Source organism: Pseudoliparis swirei, chromosome 16, assembly GCF_029220125.1.
Source record: "Pseudoliparis swirei isolate HS2019 ecotype Mariana Trench chromosome 16, NWPU_hadal_v1, whole genome shotgun sequence".
In the NCBI taxonomy this organism is placed as follows: Eukaryota; Metazoa; Chordata; class Actinopteri; order Perciformes; family Liparidae; genus Pseudoliparis; species Pseudoliparis swirei.
The window spans coordinates 10,239,093-10,245,092 of record NC_079403.1 but is presented as its reverse complement, the minus strand read 5'-3'; positions in this window follow the sequence as shown (position 1 = coordinate 10,245,092).

Below are 6,000 nucleotides of genomic sequence, written 5' to 3'. Positions count from 1 at the left end.
TTTCCCTGAGGTTTTTTTTTGTCATTTCATACTTTATTAATCTCTATCGGTGAAAGAATTGTCATGCGTCTTGTGCTTCATTAATAATGTAAAGTCTTTGTGGGGATTAGTTCCATAAAGTGTTTATATTAGTGGATACACTGAAAGAAAAGCTGAAAAGGAAAATAAATAACATTTTAAAAAGAAATATTTCCATCTAGAAGCTCACATTCTTGAGGGCTGATGGTTACGCACATTCTCTCTCCTCTGCCCGACTCTGCACATTTGTTTCAATTTCCATGTCAAATAGCTCTGAATGCTGCAGTCAGCAGGTGGTCCGCCATACCTCATTTCAACTAATTATACAGACTGAGAGTGCCATTCAGGTGTGATCACTACGAGTTTATTTTCTGCCTCTCCACCCTCCTGAACAAGTTTGCAGTGTGAGCCTCACCTCACATTTATCCCACATTAGAGGCTAGTGCCCTTTAGGGCTTTGTCTGAATTAAGCATTTATTGTATAGGAGTCTACAGCGAGTGTAGTTGCAGCGATGCTTTTAGCTAACAGCTAACATGCCTGCAATGACAATACTAATATGATAATGCATGTTCATTAATCTTATTTCAGGATGTTAGGATGCCAATATTTGCTAAGTAGCACACAATACAAAGTACATCCCTGATGGGAATGTCATAAAACTAAGTATTGGACCAATGGACGTTTTAATGATGCACTAGAGGAATAGTTCAAGGACCCCCCAATGTTATTACAATTTATTTTTAAGCAAACAATACCAAATTTCCTGGCTCTGAAATTTCAGCCTGTTTCTGCATGTAATTAATCAATTTAATAATATGGAAAACAAAGATTAATTACACTGAGTCTTCTTTTTGACAAAAACAAAAAAATCCTCTCCTTGCCTGCGCACACACCCATTCGATGTTATATATACTCCCATTGTCAAGAAAAAGACTGGGGTGGCCTAAAAACATATATTACTGGAAGAAGTGTTATTTTGTTTTCCTCAGTCAGCAAAAAGGCTCTCTCCAAAGTAAAAAGAAAAAGGTTGGAGTTTATAGAAAGTATTTTTTTAAAGCAGGCTTTTCATTAATATTGCTCTGCTGGCCTAGAGGTCACTGGAAGTTGAACGAAAGGTCAGCTGTGTTGGGACAGCGAGCGGATGAAAATGCCACGAATTTGACCTTCACCGGTGAGGATCTAAGGTTAATGCGGGTAAATGGGGAATTAACGCCTCATTCAGCCTCTTCCCAGGTCTGGGCTGATGGAAATGGAAAGAGGAAAGGAAGTTGGAAAGGAAATGTTGTTTGGTAAAACATTAACACTTAAAGGGTTCTCAGCAGCTCTATTAGTTTAACCTTTTACAGTTCAGGGAAATTGCCTGAAGGGATTTGCTGCACTTGATGTGTTTACTGCTGAAAGTATCTTTTAGGATGCCTCCCTACACTATTTTTGGATAGGCAATAGGTTGAAGTTTTACACAATGTCTGATGATTTAAGGATTCATCTTCCCCTCATGGTGCGACATGTGGACTACATCCTACAGGGAGTTGTTTATGAGATTTACTTAAGGAGCCTGGGGGGTAATTTGCAAACCACCTTCAAATCGTTTACATTTGATTGCCACATTGTTTACTGCAAGTTTGAAAGAAAGCAAAGACGGAAGACTTAATCACGCTGGATTTATGTGATCCCCGTGCCATCAAACGCATTCATATACATGTCAACCGTAAATCAGGATGGTTTATTTTCCATTCTAAAATCATTATTTTTATATCCTAAACTATTGTCCACATTTTACAGTGTTTGGATGAAGAATAACAGGGACGGAGGCTGCAAGACATGAGCCAGTACCAGCAATAAAGTTTTCCCCACCAATAACAATCCATCAGCCTCCATCAACACACTTCAAGTACAGCACGTCATCGCGTGTCTTATGTTAGTTCGTTTTAGTAAGTACGTGTGGACAAATGCTCACATTACTTGGCCTTTTGCCTTTTTCCCGTGCGCACACGTTATTATATACGCGGAAGGAACTAAACAAAGTAAACTAACTCAAATCAACAGTGACGGCACCGACAATGCCCAACGTGTGACCCAACGTCTTGATTGTCGCACATGCAGAGCCCTGATTAAATAGTGATGTCATGATCAAAAGGGTTTGGTTGATTCCTTTAGAGTTGCAGTGAGACATGAGCAGAGGTTTGTCTTCTTTGCCTCACAGAAAGGCACAAATGTTGCAACAGCTACTTTGTGGCATGTGTGGCATTATTTCTTAATGATGCACACTTTGAGAAAAAGAACAGTATTTTTTTCCCGCAGACAACCTGTGGAATAACTCACTTTTGCAAGGCAGCAAGGCATTCATAAAACATTGGATAGGCTCTCATGGACGCAAAGACAATTAAATGACATTCGCCAGCAGCCTTTGAGGGAGCAGGCGGCCGGTATAGAAAGGGAATCTTTAAGTGGGAGAATCGAGGAGCGTGGAGAGAAATCCCACCGCTTCTGCTCTTAGAGATGAGTTTTCTTTATTGTGGGCTATATGAGTAGAGGCAGTGAAGAGCAGAGATTTATAAATGCATATATATTTGAAGGAACATCAAAGGCAGATGTGCTTGAAGTCACATCACCAGTCACATCACACATCTGTTGCTCAGCATGGTGTCGCTGCAAATTGTGATGTTTTTAAACCTATTTTCCTTTAAATATCTCCTCTTCATACAATTTAGAAAACATAAACATACTCTGCATTGAAAAAATCTCAATAAACAACTGAAAAAAACCTTCAAAGCACAGGCCTTCTCCCTCATTGAGAAGCCCAGTCTTTGAATAATTACATGACACCAACATCTGGCCACTTTGCTCATTTGGTGATTGTGGCTCAGAAGGCGGAGAGCAGGTCGTCAGCAGATTGGCGGTTCGATGCCCGGCTCCTTAGTCCATGTCGATGCTTCCTTAGGCAAGACACTTAACCCCAAGAAGACTGTGAAATCAGTGTGTGAATGGGTCGTGGTCAGAAGATAGATGTGGTGATGAGGTGCTCTCCAGGTACAAGTCCATCCAGATATGAGCTAACACACACACACACACTCACACACTATCGGATTCAATCTGCTCGCCAACAGCAGTTGCCAGCCGTTGTTGACGGTGGATGAATTGTTTTCTCTGGATTCTTTGAGATGTGATTGCTCAGAGGAGGTTTCAGCCACCTTTTGAGTCTACGTATGGTTCTCGGGCCACATTCAAGGACCGTCGTCATATTAAAGTGCGACAACAGCTCGTTCTCAAATCACGTAACCTGGCTACGTTGTGTGAAATAACAGTAATAATATAATATGTACATCAAACATCTTGAATGATTTGGTTTGCCTCGAACACGCCAAGGAAGAGAGCCAGTCTGTATCGTTATGATTAATTCCCTTGAAGTGCGTCGCTTCATCATGCCGGTGAAACATAACAAGTTTATTTGGTATCTTTACAAACAGAAATATATGCGTTACTTTTTAGATGGAGAGAGGATGGGATTCAATTACATATGTTCTCTCGAGACGCATGTGGGGACGCAGACTAACGGCAGGTGTGAACTGACGGCCCTAGAGCTGTCAACGGGTAATCGAATCATACAAAACACATGCTATGGCCCGTTGTGAACAGGGCTTCGGAAAAATCTGTTTTTGGACCATGATTGTGTGCCATTACATGTGATGTAACACATTATGGACATCTGAGATTTCACCACACGAAAAATAAAGTGTTAACCGCTGGACTTGTAAACCAAGAGATTGGTGCTGTCACTGTGATAAATGCACTCAGTCGTTGAGTTTAAAAGCAATGTTCTTGTGTCATTCTGGTTGCACAGTTGTTGATGATATGCATTTAGCCTGTAGGACCCGTTTCAAACTCTCTCGCCCTAAATCTTCCTTTTGCTCTGAGCGATATGTGAGTAACATGCTCCGCCTCATTGATTCAGGCTGAAGGGAATGCGTGTTTCTGGGAATGATGGAGCCTAAACTCATCGAAACTCTGGCGTGAGTCCAGTGTTTTGTTGGCGATGATGTAAAGGCTGTCACGCAGCCACGCGTAGACTCAAATCTCTCCTGTTGTCCACCTCTGCACACCACAAGTATTGAGTGTCAGTTACTCACCTTCACTTGGGACAATTCTCAGTGCTTGACGGCACAAGTGTGATCAGTAGAGAGCAGATGAGTGTGTAAAGATGTAAATTGGGATATTCCACATCTGTTGTTTAAGTACCTCCATCAATGCAACCTAAGTCATTTGCAATGCATAAGGTGGGACGGCAGTAAACCCACGTCCAATCAACACTGAGGTGATGTTTGTGACACTGTATATGTACTGAATACTGATGTAGGCATTCACATGTTTGGTGGTGATTCATGAAACATTTCAATCGCAGTTGGTACAACTTAATTTCAGGGTTATTTGAGGTTGCAGAATACAATTTAATTTGTTGAAAGTTTGACCTAAATCTGTATAGTAGTTATACCCACAATTCTTTACAAAGCCATTGCAATTCATAGTTGTAACGATTTAGTTATACATTAATCTATTTATAGATTAAAAGCACAAATAAATTCACAAACTACATCTATTACGATGCAAAAGACATCTAGAAGTTGTAATAATTACAGGTCAAAGTAGGAGTTGAAACAAGAGCAGAATATTATTATTTCAGCCGGTTGGTCCCCAAGGCTACATGCCTCCTGGATACTGGTGGCCTTAGCCTTCGTTGCTGTCGCAGCATCTTATGTCTCTTCAGAACGAGTCCACAAGGGATTAGCCAGTCCAGAATTAGCATTTTTTTTATCCAAAAGACAATCTGCATTGCTACTGTTTCAATCCAAACCACCAAATAGGACACACGATGTCACACTCCTAAAGGCCTTATTATAGCAGGTGTGGTGTTCTGATATAATGGACAACATTATACATGGGAGCACTCCACTGTGTCTTTTGTAAATTGGACTGTGTTGTTGCATACTTTGCATTATATTTACAATTGCATTATAATATATTCATTATTCATGAGGGCTTTGTGGCTCTAGTAGTCGGTCTGATTGTTGTTCAGTCGGTCATTTCATATTGCGCTATCAGCACAAGCAAACACATATTTATAGAAATAAACTATAAGTATTGTGACAAAAGCAAAAGTTCTCAACTACCTTAGGGATATTATTTTCTGGTGAAATGTCTGTTTTATAGAAACAGAGTCATTGTACTCGGCTCCCTCTATTCGAAGCACAAGCAGAACACTTGGGTCCTCGAAAAAAGATAATTTACCAGCACAGAAAAGTAAGTGGTGCATTTGTAAACCTAAAGTCTATATAAATAGCTTCCTGTGGTCTAGCTTATAACAATGCTCTCCCTCCTCATTTACAACAGTGTCACTGTTCGAAGACAACAAATTGTGCCATATTTTCACACTTTTTCTTAGCGGGTTTCATTGGTTGTTACTATGGAAACATGGCTCTTCGCCATTCGGTTGACAAAGTCAGTATCTATTCAATAAAAACTATGCCAGAACATGCTTTTAAGAAACAGCCGCTGAAGTTCACCTATGAATGTAAAACACGAGTGGTGGGTTGATGACGTCATCCTTTTCAGGCAATTTGGGACCATTTTGGCTATTTTGAGAGAGATTGTTGTGTCTGTGATGACTCACGTTCATGTTTTCTCGGTGACTTTGTCTTCCGATGTTGTTGTGGGTGCTGCTGATGTTTGAGCCAGCTGGGTCGGGTTATTGTTGCTGGAGATATGGAGGTCAGACATGGAGTTAGCTGCAGGGGTAAAAGAACAGCTGGGCTAACCGGGATACCGCCTGCAGCTGACGACAGGCAAGGCACCCCTCTGTCTGACTACCAAGTACACTTAGTATGTATGTGAGTGCACATGGGATCGTGCTGCGCTTCCTGCATGAATATTTGTCTTCATTTGTGGGTTGCACGGTTAAGCAGAGTTTTAACCTAATTTGTAACCTC